Source organism: Macaca fascicularis, chromosome 2 (genome assembly GCF_037993035.2).
Source record: "Macaca fascicularis isolate 582-1 chromosome 2, T2T-MFA8v1.1".
Classification (NCBI taxonomy): Eukaryota; Metazoa; Chordata; class Mammalia; order Primates; family Cercopithecidae; genus Macaca; species Macaca fascicularis.
The window spans coordinates 114,546,071-114,559,647 of record NC_088376.1 but is presented as its reverse complement, the minus strand read 5'-3'; the positions used below and the strand labels follow the sequence as shown (position 1 = coordinate 114,559,647).

At 46.8% G+C, this 13,577-nt stretch overlaps 1 protein-coding gene across 9 annotated transcripts in view; it reads right to left on the bottom strand.

Annotated features, from left to right (window-relative positions):
* The window catches only part of LOC102125569 (RAD54 like 2), a 166,717-nt gene extending 159,229 nt beyond the window's left edge, over positions 1 to 7,488 (bottom strand). For 5 of the 9 annotated variants that reach the window (XR_012431228.1, XR_006696088.3, XM_045386175.3 and 2 more), the window contains exons 1-2: positions 7,265 to 7,488; positions 4,529 to 4,681 (exon numbers count right to left, since the gene is read on the bottom strand). The gene's annotated coding sequence lies outside the window, so the exon portion shown is untranslated. Of the gene's footprint in view, positions 1 to 4,528; positions 4,682 to 6,063; positions 6,115 to 7,264 lie in introns of all 9 variants that reach the window. The other 4 variants (XM_045386177.3, XM_074032352.1, XM_045386176.3 and 1 more) reach the window with 3 other exon arrangements.
* Between the last annotated feature and the right edge of the window lie 6,089 nt (positions 7,489 to 13,577).

The window sequence follows — 13,577 nt, the reverse complement described above, 5'->3', positions numbered from 1 at the left end:
GTTCAAGACCAGCCTGGCCAACATGGCAAAACCCTGTATCTACTAAAAATACAAAAATTAGCCAGGCGTTGTGGCACATGCTTGTAATCCCAGCTACTTGGGAAGCTGAGGCAGGAGAATCACTTGAACCCAGAAGGCAGAGGCTGCAGTGAGCTGAGATCATGCCATTGCATTCCAGTTGGGCTACAGAGAGAGACTCTGTCTCTAAAAAAAAAAAAAAGAATTGATGTAGGCTTTGATAAGTTTCCTAACACCCAGCCTTCAATAGGGATTTCTATGCAGTCTAATCACCCATAAAAACTAATTTGATTGGGAGGCCAATGCAGAGAGATCACTTGAGCCCAAGAGTTTGAGACCAGGCTGGGCAACATAGTGGGACCCCGACCTCTACAAAAAATATAAAAATTAGCCAGGCAAGGTCATGCATGTCTGTACTCCCAGCTACTCAAGAAGCTGAGGTGAAAGGATTGCTTGAGGCTGAGAGGTCAAGGCTACAGTGAGCTATGATCATGCCACTATACTTACTCTAGCGTGGGTGACAAAGAGAGACTCTGTCTCAAAAAAAAAAAAAAAGTAAAAATTAAAAAAAATCTTAAAAAACCTAATTCAGGCCGGGCGCGGTGGCTCACGCCTGTAATCCCAGCACTTTGGGAGGCCGAGGCGGGCGGATCACAAGGTCAGGAGATCGAGACCACGGTGAAACCCCGTCTCTACTAAAAATTACAAAAAATTAGCCGGGCGCGGTTGTGGGCGCCTGTAGTCCCAGCTACTCGGGAGGCTGAGGCAGGAGAATGGCGTGAACCCGGGAGGCGGAGCTTGCAGTGAGCCGAGATCGCGCCACTGCACTCCAGCCTGGGCGACAGAGCGAGACTCTGTCTCAAAAACAAAAAACAAAAAACAAAAAACAAAAAAAAAAAAAAAAAAAAAAAAAACCTAATTCAAAGTAATTTAGATAGTATACTCAAGTTATTTTACCACTAAGATCCAGGAGGGTGGCTAGGCGCGGTGGCTCACGCCTATAATACCAGCACTTTGAGAGGCAGAAGCAGGCAGATCACAAGGTCAGGAGTTCGAGACCAGCCTGACCAACATGGTGAAACCGTCTCTACTAAAAATACAAAAACTAGTCAGGCATGGTGGCACGCACCTGTAATCCCAGCTGCTCAGGAGGCTGAGGCAGGAGAATCACTTGAACCCGGGAAGCAGAGGTTGCAGTAAGCTGAGATAGAGCTACCACACTCCAGCCTGGGTGACAGAGCAAGACTGTCTCAAAAACAAAACAACAACAAAAAAGATCCAGGAGGGTAAATAAATTGGCACAATTCTGTAATTTCTAGGTAAATAACTCAGAACATACAGCTCCAGACACTTCAGAATTAGTACAGTATTAGACTGAGCAGAAAACGGATACAGATAATTTTACAGTCACTGAATTCTAACCCCTGAATAAAGTTTGTTCAAATAATTGTATTTCCTGAATATGGTGACACTGAGCTCAGATAGGTCTCCAAAAGGCCAACCAGGCAGCAAAAGTCACAATATCCTAGTGTTAAATCCATTACCCATTCCCAGGCCAGGCGCAGTGGCTCATGCCTATAATCCCAGCACTTTGGGACGCCAAGATGAGCGGATCACTTGAGGTCAGGAGTTCAAGACCAGCCTGGCCAACATGGAGAAACTCCATCTCTACTAAAAACACAAAAATTAGCCAGGTATGGTGGCGTACCTATAGTCCCAGCTACTTGGGAGGATGAGGCAGGACAATAGCTTCAACCCAGGAGGTGGAGGTTGCAGTGAGCCTAGATTGCGCCACTGCACTCCAGCCTGGGCGACAGAGCAAGACTCCATCTCCAATCAATCAATCAATCAATCAGGTCATTCCCCATTCCCAGCAGGTGGTGGCTCACCAGTAGTTAGTTGTCTAGATACCCTGTGGCCCAAACTAGTCACTTCTTTACATATGAGGACAAAGCACTCAGAGCAATAAATGGCCTGCAGATCAAACAATACCAATGAAGAACTGTCACATTTTCTCCCAAAGGAAATGTTTGCAAAACCCAAAAAAAGCAAGTAATAGCCCTCCAGCCTCAAAATTATGAACATATGAATAAGCAACACATTCTCATAACAAAGTGTTGCCTTTAGCAACCTGGAAATACAAAAGCGGAGATACTGCTTCAGCCAGGATCAGATGCAGCCACGAAGTCAGAACTCTCATCACATCACTAGCTCCACGGTGAATTATTTCCTGTTATTTCATAAGCAAAGGTTATTCATTTGTTCACTCAACAAACATTTGCCAAGTAGCTACCCTGTGCCAGAAATGGTCAGGTGCTGGGATATAAACAAGGCAAGCTCCTGCCTTCAAGTAGGTAATAAACTAGGTATGGGAAACACACAAAAAAATACCAAAACATGGTAAAAAGGAATTTGAGGAAAAAAAATAAAAATAAATATAATTTTAAAAAAAAAACCAAACCTTAGCAGGACAGAATGATTATAAAAGCTTGCACAGACTGCAATGTCATACAGAAGAGAGGCATTCTGCTGAACCTGGAGGGAATCAAGGAAGGCTTTTATTAAGAGAAGGTGGTGCCTGAACTCCTGGCTCAAGCCTTAGAGTCAGCCAAGCTGTAGAATGGAGAGCAAAGTATCACAGAAGGAATAGCCTGAGAATGCTGGGACCTTCAAGGAGTTCACTATAACTGAGCCTCACATGCCAGAGTAATTGTGGCAGGGGAGAAAGGAAGATAAAGAAGTGGCCAGGTGATAAAGGTCCTTATGAGATGCTGAAGCAGATACAGGCCAGGGTCTAGATGTTCAAGACCAGAGGTATATTATTTACTCTTATCTGGAATTAAAGACCACCAGAATGGAGGGGGCATTTGACTACAGCAAGACTGCAAGAAATTAGAGACCAGTTATTTCTTTTTTTTTTTTTTTTTTTTTTTTTTGAGACAGAGTCTCGCTCTGTCGCCCAGGCTGGAGTGCAGTGGCGCGATCTGGGCTCACTGCAAGCTCCGCCTCCCGGGTTCACGCCATTCTCCTGCCTCAGCCTCCCGAGTAGCTGGGACTACAGGTGCCCGCCACCTTGCCCGGCTAGTTTTTTTGTATTCTTTTTAGTAGAGACGGGGTTTCACCGTGTTAGCCAGGATGGTCTCGATCTCCTGACCTCGTGATCCGCCCGTCTCGGCCTCCCAAAGTGCTAGGATTACAGGCTTGAGCCACCGCGCCCGGCCCAGTTATTTCAAATCACTTCTGGCCTCTACTTATTTTTCTCTTAAATATTAGTGGGACTTTTTTTTTTCCTCTCTTATTGGGAAAAAATAAAACTGAAAATTCTATAACTAAGTCTGTGAGCCGTCTGTTCATCAAAAACATGCCTGAACAGAGTGCTAGATTCTACCAAAGTAGCCCCAATTAAAGAAGATGACAAATCTCTCCTGCATCTGGAGAATTCCTGGCAAAAACACCAAAGCCAGGTCTCTGGTGCCAGCAGAAGAAAGCTAGAAAAATGTCCTGATCGGGGCGATACAGAACACAATGCTGCCTGGTACACCGTAGTGTTCTATCAATGGGAATGCCCATGGTTCCCAAAGAACATGCCAAACGGTTACCTCCTGGTTTCTCCATACGAACTGTCAGGAAAAAAACCTTCTACTGCCAGGAATGACCTTGGACTTTATCGTGTGGACTCCTGCCTACCAGCACTGAATAAAGACAATCTCAAAATTCCCTCACCTGTCCGGAGTGCCAACAGGTACAGACAGCTGCCTTCCTCACCAGACAAAGAAACTGGGCACTTGAACCCTGCACAGCACCACAGCACCCAGCCACATTCCTACTATTAATACTACTGAGATTAGAGGTCCTATATAATAATACACATTAACTACTACTGACAGCCAGCACTGACCACCCCCAAAGCTTGAGGCCCTCATCTCCAGTCCTCAATGCAATCTGCAAAGAAGGCTGTATTAGGCCTATGTTACAGATGGAAAAACAAAACAAAACCAAAGCTCAGAGAGGTTAACAGTTTATCCAGGGTTAAAAATTGAGCAATAAAAAGTGTGAAGACTCCAAAAACCAAGCTCTTCCCATTGTACCAGACATTTCTTCTCTCAGGCTTTTTCTAAAGAAATAGAAACACTCTAAGCCTTATTTCCAAGAGTTTCTGAAGTTGATCCATTTAACTAAGAGGTGGCCAAAAACATTTATTTAAGCAATCACCTTGCCTTCAAGGCAACAAATAAACAAGTTTTTATTTTCTTTGATCAAGTGAATAGTCCAGATAGAAAACGAGATATTTTGAAGAATTCACTTATTATCTAAATACCTTGATTTTATATTTCTTCATTTATTTTTGCCCAAGATACATACACAGAGAGATAGAGAAGACAGCAAAAGGCAGAATTTCATTTTACTAAATCAGAATGAAGAGTAACAAAGCAAAAACATTCAGATTTACGTTATATTTTATGCAGTAAAAATGAAGAGACAAGTGACTTTCAAACAGACTGAGCCTTACCTCAATCTTACTCCTCCTGTTCCAAGGGACAGCACTCCAGGTGATCAGCAGACACTCCCAGCCTACATACAGTGAACCAGACACAGGGGATAAGCAACGCCTTCATGCTCCCAAAACCACAGTGGGAAGGAGTGTGATGGCTTCCTAGGGAATCTGAACACATATAGTATTTGTAAATCACTGCTCATTGAGACATACACCAAAACAAAATGTTTTACCTGTGGTTTGTCTACAGGAGTACTTAAAATTAACAGGTGTATAAAATAATGCAAAAATAATCCCATATCAACATGAACTCACAGTGATAGCTAAACTTTTTCCATGAAGATGTTAAGATAATTAACTGTCACCAGTCAAAATTAATACATTATAAAAACTTTATTCAATGGCTTTACTGATTACAAGCTTGATATACCTGAATCACTTCTTTCTTCAAAGACCTATAACCACATGTAAACCAGGAACTACCACTAATAAAATGTTAAAAATACCATCAGCATTTTGGAGGTGCCCAAAGCAGTACCTGGCATAATGCAGTCAATGTTCGTTTATGAAACAATGAATGGAGAGAGAGAAAGAATACCACTTTTTTTTTTTTTTGTGAGTCGGAGTCTCGCTGTGTCGCCCAGGCTAGAGTGTAGTGGCACAATCTGGGCTCATTGTTACCTCTGCCTCCCGGGTTCAAGTGATTCTTGTGCCTCAGCCTCCAGAGTAGCTGGGATTACAGGCACATGCCACCACACCCAGCTAATTTCTGTATTTTTAGTAGAGACAGGATTCTGCCATGCAGGCTCGAACTCTGACCTCATGCGATCCACCTGTCTCGGACTCCCAAAGTGGTGGGATTACAGGCGTTAGCCACCACACCCAGCCAAGAGAGAAAGAATACCATTGAAGAAAAATAATTATTTAAAGCTTAAGAAAAAAGATAATGTTTACCATAATGAGAACTCTCAGTACAACAAAAACAGAATTACCTAACATTGCACTTGAAAGTTTATACTAGACTCCAGTTAGGCTATACTTCCTACCACTCTAAACTCAGAAGGTACAATGATTCTGATACTGTTTCTGTACATGTTGGGTTCCCTTTATACCTCACCTACAGCCAACACACCAACTTTTGCCTGAATAATACATACAGAGCTCTGGCCCACAGCTGCAGGCCTCAGAGTTGGAGTTTGCGTACTGTCTTTCAATGATACAGATTGTCACAGGGAGACAGTGTACAGGCCAAATTCACTGAAGATGGATAATACTTCTAGTGAAGACAATGTCCTGTGAGAGTAAACAAGGATGCTGAAATGAGAGTCACTAAGATTTAACAGATTCAACAAACTCACTTCATGGCAGTAAGAGAAGATGAAATTTCATGGATTTAAGCATGGAAAGACCATTTAACAACATAAATGTTAAGGTTTTCCTATCCTTCTTTAGTGTTGCACACATTAAACAATGGCACACAAATTAGTGAAAAGAAGCTTTTAAATTAATTTAGATTTATAAGAATTGGACTAAAAATGCCTGGAACTTACATGTATGATGAAGTCTAAGTTTGTCTATCATTTCAAACAATAGCCACAGTGCTGAAAAGAAAGTATGAGTCACAATTCAAAAACAACGGAGGAAAGAAAAAAATGAACAAAGAAAAGCTGTGGATCCAAATACCACAAAGAAATTCCTTACTTAAAATGTTGTCAAATGACAACCACCACTCTGACTTGGAGTAAGAAAGAAAGGTCCACACTGTCCTCTACATGGGAACAAACTCATCCAGCCCCACATAACCCTTCCAGTTGCATACACCTCAATGTTCAGCCACCAATATAGTCAGCCACAATCCCTAGCAAGCAACAGGAATCCTAACAGATAATGAGTCACCCACTCCCACGCAGTAAGAGGTCATTCTCCATCAGGAAGCCCACTCTGCAAAGTTTCCTTGTTCATCTCCCAGGCTGCCACCACCATGACCCAAATAAAGCTGATTCTCCAATCTCAGTAGCCTATCAACCCTCGTCTACACTCCCCAAACCACAACTCCCACCAGCCTCACCCTAACGACAAGACAGCTAGCACTACTCACCGTGTGTCACTACTCACTCTTCTGATAAGTTCCTTGCCTGAGAACCACTCCTCGTCAGGGTGCATCAAGGCCCCGGAGGATCCAGTTCTCTGCTTAACTCTCCTGTGCCCAGCTGAGCTCCTGCCTTTCCAGGAACTAATCACCAGTTACCTCAGACAAGCTAAACTCTCAATGCCTCTTCTGCCCCAGCCCGACCGCAGTCTGCCAAATTCCCAGACCTCAGGAGAGGGTGGCCGGGAAACGCGTCCAGATGCGCCTTAGAGATTAGACACACAGAGGCCCCTAAAATTCCAAATACTTCCCCTACCCCACACCGCGCTCTGGTCATCCTCCGGGGCGCCAGCATCCAGCGCCAAAAGCGCAGGGCGACCACAGTTAGGTCTCCGTGTCCCTATGACTCCCTTCCCCGGCTACGAAATCCTCAAATATCAAGCCTCTGAGGCCCCGGGTCGAGGCCCAAGACCCCCGCCAAGCCTCCGGTCACTGGAGTTTCCCGGGTGGGACCCCGTGTCCCGAAGGCCCGGGGTGCTGGGTCCATCTAGCTGCCCCGAGCCACTGCATGCCAGGGGCCCAGGCCGCGTCTCCAGTCGGTCCCCATTGTTGCGGGACCCGGCGGCCCCGACCGGGAGCGAGGAACCGGCACCGGCTCTCACCTCCTGCGCCGCGGCTCCGGGCCGCGCCGGACCGCGCAGGGCCGAGGGACCTCACGTTCCGCTGCGCCCGCCTAGGCAAAGTCTGCGGCGGCGGAGGCGGAGGCGGCGGCTGAGGCGGGAAGCAGCCGGCCAGGCCCGGGCGCAGCGGGCTGGCTCTGGCCGAGCGTCGGTCTCCACCGGCGGCGGCGCTCGCCAGCCTCCGCTCGCGGTCCGCGCCAGAAAGCGTCCCCCTCCCGGCCCGCGCGCCCGACCGCACGGACGGGAACACGCGCCGCGGAGAGGAAAGTTCCGCTGAGAGCCGACTGAAGGCAGTTCCCCGCCGCCGGGTGTACGGCGATTCCTGCCTGGATGGGACCGTTTCTGGAGTGAATGCCGTACGGAAATCCCAAGCCAGAAGCTGCCTGAGAATGGTTCTAGGGGTGGGTCCAACGGAATGGTTTTGCACTCGCCAGCCATTTAGCGCCTCAATTGAGCCGCAGTTTCTCCTCATTTCTCATTGGGAATAATCTAGGCGGCTTGTTAGAATTGAATGAAGTGATGCGAATACCTCGCTCAGAGATAGGGAGCTCTACACTGGGGTTACGATCGTTACTGATCCTGCCAATGCTGCTGCTACTATTGCCTCCAACGTAGGTTGTGCTCAGCCCTCAAGGGCCCTTGAAATTATGCGCACCATGTAACTCTTCCTTTTTCACCCTCGGTCCCCACCTAGCATCCTGTTTCCTGTTAAGCTGTCTTCAGAATTCCCTGGAAGAGAAGCAGAAGCAAAACGGGGCTTTCTTGATTGTTGACACTCAAGTGGAGGTTAAGAATGCAGGTTCTCCTTCCTCAAGTTGGGAATTACTGCCATGTGGGCTCCAGTTACTGATGGGACTATAACAGCTCTCTCTGCTACAGCCTCAGGTTCTCTTCTCCTCTTCCCAAGACTTGAATGTTAACAAAATGATTTTTTTTTTTTTTTTTTTTTTTTTTTGAGACAGAGTTTCGCTCTTGTCGCCCAGGCTGGAGTGCAGTGGTGGGATCTTGGCTCACTGCAACCTCCGCCTCCCGAGTTCAAGCGATTCCCCTGCCTCAGACTCTCGAGTAGCTGGGATTACAGGCGCCCGCCACCAAGCCCGGCTAATTTTTTGTATTTTTAGTAGAGACGGGGTTTCGCCATGTTGAGCAGGCTGGTCTCGAACTCCTGACCTCAGGTGATCCGGCCCACCTCGGCCTCCCAAAGTGCTGGGCCACCAGGCGTGAGCCACCGCGTCCGGCCCACAAAATGGTGTTTTAAATTATGAAAGTGGATCTTTCTTTGAAGATTTTGTATTTTATTCATGAAATCAAGAGGATAACAATTCCTTTCTCGTCCCCACTTCCCTTTTCTTCTAGGCCTTCACACCTCTAAGACACCAGATGCAGTTATTTTTGGAGCTAACTATCGATGGGAATTAGGTCTGCAGAAGGTGTTCCAAAAAAATATCCTAGATTTAGGCCGGGCGCGGTGGCTCAAGCCTGTAATCCCAGCACTTTGGGAGGCCGAGGCGGGCGGATCACAAGGTCAGGAGATCGAGACCACAGTGAAACCCCGTCTCTACCAAAAATACAAAAAATTAGCCGGGAGCGGTGGCGGGCGCCTGTAGTCCCAGCTACTCAGGAGGCTGAGGCAGGAGAATGGCGGGAACCCGGGAGGCGGAGCTTGCAGTGAGCCGAGATCGCGCCACTGCACTCCAGCCTGGGCAACTGCGTGAGACTCCGTCTCAAAAAAAAAAAAAAAAAAAAAAAAAAAAATCCTAGATTTCAGGTGTTCTCAAATTTCCCATTTTTACATATCCCCTTGACTTCTGAGACACATATATGCCTGATTTTCCATGTATATTATTTTCTGGAGGTAATGAAAGGGTTCTGCCTGTCAAAAGGCACTTTGCTATCTGATATGGATCTGTGTCCCCACCCAAATCTCATGTTGAATTGTAATCCCCAATGTTGGAGGTGGGGTCTGGTGGGAAGTAATGGGATCATGGGGGTAGATCCTTCATGAATGGCTTAACACCGTGCCTTTGGTTCTCTTCTGGTGATGGTGAGTGAGTTCTCACAAGATGTGTTTGCTTAAAAGTGTATGGTGCCGACTAGGCCTAGTGGCTCACACCTGTAATCCCAGCACTTTGGGAGGCCAAGGCAAGTAGATCACCTGAAGTTAGGAGTTTGAGACCAGCCTGGCCAACATGGCAAAACCCTGTCTCTACTAAAAATACAAAAATTAGCCAGGCATAATGGTGCGTGCCTGTAATCCCAGCTACTCAGGAGGCTGAGGCAGGAGAATCACTTGAACCCAGGAGGTGGAGGTTGCAGTGAGCCAAGATTGTGCCACTGCACACCAGCCTGGGCAACAGTGAGATCGTCTTTAAAAAAGAAAAAAAAAAAGTGTATGGCACCTCCCCCCACTTCTCTTTTCCTCCTACTCCAGCCTTGTGAGGTGCTCGCTCCCCCTTTGCCTTCCTCCATGCATGTAAGTTTTCTGAGTCCTCCCCTGAAGTCTAGCAGATGCCAGCATCATGCTTTCTGTACAGCCATGAGCCAATTAAACCTCTTTATAAATTACCTAGTGCCAGGCATTTCTTTATAGCAGTGTGAGAATAGACTAATAGAGTGTCCCTTCTGGAAACAGCAGGCTCATGGGTTAGAAAACAGCACAGTCAAAGCCTCTGGAAGATACTCTGCTCCCTCAGGTGAGAGGAACTTCATCCTAGGTTCTTCAGAGGCAAAGGATGCCTCAAAAGCTGGTTCCAGCCAAGTGCAGTGGCACATTTCTGTAGTCCCAGCTTCTCAGAAGGCTGAGGCAGGAGGCTCACTTGAGCTCAGGAATTCAAGTTCAGCTTCGGCAATATAGCAAGACACTGCCTCTTAAAAAAATAAATAAAAATTTTAAAAGGCTAGTTAACTTCTCTCAAGCAGCCTGAGGTCAGATCAGCATTCCAATCCCTCCCAGCTTCACGTCTTGCATTTTACCCATTTGGCCTCTTAGCTGGGACTCTCTGGGTGACACAGAGAGCAGATTTGGCCTCAAGAATTGCAAAGGGTTCACATGAGAGCCCCAGAGACTACCAAAGAGAGAAGAAAGAAACCAGTCAGGTTGGTCAGATTAAAAAAAAACACTCCTATTGTTAATCCCCCCACCTCCATCCTCCGACCCCCAATTAAAAGACTTAAGGCACAACCACCAAAACACAGGCACTTACATTTCTCATATCACTAAAGTTGGAGCCACAAAGGCCAGAGCTAGCTCCCCTGGTGATGGAAGCCTCTTCCATTCCCTCCTCCCAGGATGCCATTGCCCTTCTGTAACATCTGTTTCCTCACCCTCCTAGAGCTTCCCTGACTACTTGGATGATGTCACACCCTCACAACAACCTCTGAGATTCATGGTACCCCAAAATTCACCTGTAGAAAGATGGGTTCTATTAGGGGGAAGTCCCAAGAGTGATTTATGCATATACCTGCTTATTGTTGGCTATACCTTTAAATGAGTTTAAAAGATCTGGGACTGCCCTTCTGGGATTAGGCAAAATTCTCCATGGACTTGTTGATTAATCAGAAACCAGAACAAGGCTGTCTTCATCACCATGAAAACACAAATGGAAAAACACCCTCTTCATTTTTTTTTTTTTTTTTTTTTTGAGATGGAGTCTTGCTCTGTTACCCAGGCTGGAGTGCAGTGTCACGATCTCGGCTCACTGCATCCTCCGCCTCCCAGATTCAAGTCACCCTCTTCATTTTATCTGTTTCACCTCCTCCTTATTCCATGAGAGTTAGCTTAATCCTGCATCCACCAGCCACACTTAATGGCCCTCCCTCACTTCTGAATGCCAAAGCCGTGATCATTCTGAACCAGATTCCAAGACGACAAAGAGTTGTATTGCTTTCTTCAACAGTTATCCCATTCTTAGGATTTTTTTTTACCTTTCTGCTTGTATAACACTCATCACCCAGATTATAATGTCCTAGGAGATTTTTAAAAAATTGACCCCAGTTTCTAATGACAGCCTAGTATAATTGCTACACCATAAAATTCCCCATTCAGCAACTATTTACTGGGTACCAATATGTACCAGGCACTGGCCAGGCGCGGTGGCCCATGCCTGTAATCCCAGCACTTTGGGAGGCTGCAGTGGGTGGATCACGAGGTCAGGAGATCGAGGCCATCCTGGCTAACATGGTGAAACCCCATCTCTACTAAAAATACAAAAATTAGCTGGGCGTGGTGGCGGGCACCTGTAGTCCCACCTACTCAGGAGGCTGAGGCAGGAGAATGGTGTGAACCCGGGAGGCAGAGCTTGCAGTGAACTGAGATCATGCCACTGTACTCCAGCCTGGGCGACAGTGTGAGACTCCATCTCAAAAAAAAAAAAAAAAAAAGTACCAGGCACTGTACCCAATGCTGGGGAATAGTAATAAGACATGACAGGCATGACCATAAGCATTTTACAGTTATTAACTCATTTAATCCTCACATCAACATTCCACTTCAAAGGTGGAAAAATAAGCTGAGAAGTAAGAAGAGGGATGGGGTTTGAGTGCAGACCATCTAGGTCCAGAGCCCATGCTTATAACCATCCCCATCATGAATGAAGAAGTATGTTCAGAGTTGAGCCTGGAAGAGTGTGGTCTGTAAAGTGTGACTAATAGAAACCTATCCTGTATGGATGTTCATTCAGATGAACAGATGTTTATTGTTCCCCAGTTGTATTTCAGATGCTGATATGCCCTGGGGAACACAGCACTAAACAGGAGGGAACAGGTATCTGCCCTCAAGTAGCTTACCTTCTAAACAGGGAGGAAAGACAGTACAAAATAATTGCAAATTCTAATAAGTGCTGAAAACACAAAACAGAGACCAGTATGGGAGAGAGGCTGTTGGAAGAGAGAAGGCATTGGGTAAGACCAACCCAATGAGGTGACCTGTGAGCTGAATCCTGAATGCCAAGAATGCTAGAGAGAATCACGTAAAGTCTGGGGGAAGAAGAATTCTAGGCAGAGGGACCAGAACTTGGGGGCAGCATGCTGTGTAGGTGTAGTGAGAAGCCCCAGAAAACTGCTCTTTGAAAGATTCTCCCCGGGGCCCGAAAGCTTGAAGGAATGAGTAACTCCTCCCTTCTCAGGCCCGGTCCCAAGGCAAAAGGCCACTTGTGCCAGGAGTATCTGTCAGCAAGATAGCAGAAGCAGGAAGAGAGCCGGCCAGAAGACATCTACCCAGGCCAGAAGACACCTACCCTGGCTGGAAGACACGTACCCCCGAAGATCAAGAAAAAGGCCACCCAGATACCACGTAGCAGTTACGCCAGACGGGGACACTTCCTGTTTACAGGAGACTATAAAACCCCTGCCCCATCCTCACTTGGGACTGATGCCATTTTAGGCCTCAGCCCACCTGCACCCAGGGGCTCATTAAAACAGCGTGTTGCTCCACACCGCCTCGTGTTGTCTGTTGGCGTGCTCCCAGGTTTCGGCACCCGATGAAAGTTCTTGTATCGGTTCAAACCCCGAGGGCGTGTTGTGGAGCAACACGCTGTTTTAATGAGCCCCTGGGTGCAGGTGGGCTGAGGCCTAAAATGGCATCAGCCCCAAGTGAGGACGGAGCAGGGGTTTTCCACTCCTCCTGGGCACCACCTCCCAAAAAGCTGAACTCATTGCTCTCACTCAAGCTCTCACTCTAGCAGCTGGACAACAAATTAACATATATTTGGATTCTCGTTATGCATTCCATATAGTACACTCACCACACTCATCTATCTGGAAAGAACGAGGTTTCCTAACTGCAAAAAACACTCCTGTCATAAATGGCTCTCTCATCAGCAAGCTCCTTCAAGCTGCCAGGCTCCCACAGAAAGTTGCCATCATTCACTGCAGGGGCCACCAAACCCCAGACAATCCCGTATTGGCCGGAAACGCTTTAGCAGATCAGGTAGCCAAACAAGTAGCTCTACAACCTGTGCAAGGCCAGTTTCTGTCCCTGTCCTTGTTCTCTCCTCTTTACTCCTCAGAAGAAAAGGAGGACTTCCAGGCCCAGAACCTCCAAAAGCAAGGACCACGGTATGTCAAGGAAGGGCACTTCATTCTTCCTCACTCTCAAACAATTCCTATCCTCCAAAGTCTCCACAACTCTTCATGTAGTTACAAACCTCTCTTAAAACTCTCTGCCCTATTCCCACTTGTTCTCACCTTTCCAGCTGCGTCCGAGTGATTTTTCCAGTCCTGCTCTATCTGCCACTCAGTGTCACCCCCGGATTCCCTCCAGCCACTACCTTTTCCTACCCACCAAGCCCAGGGCCAA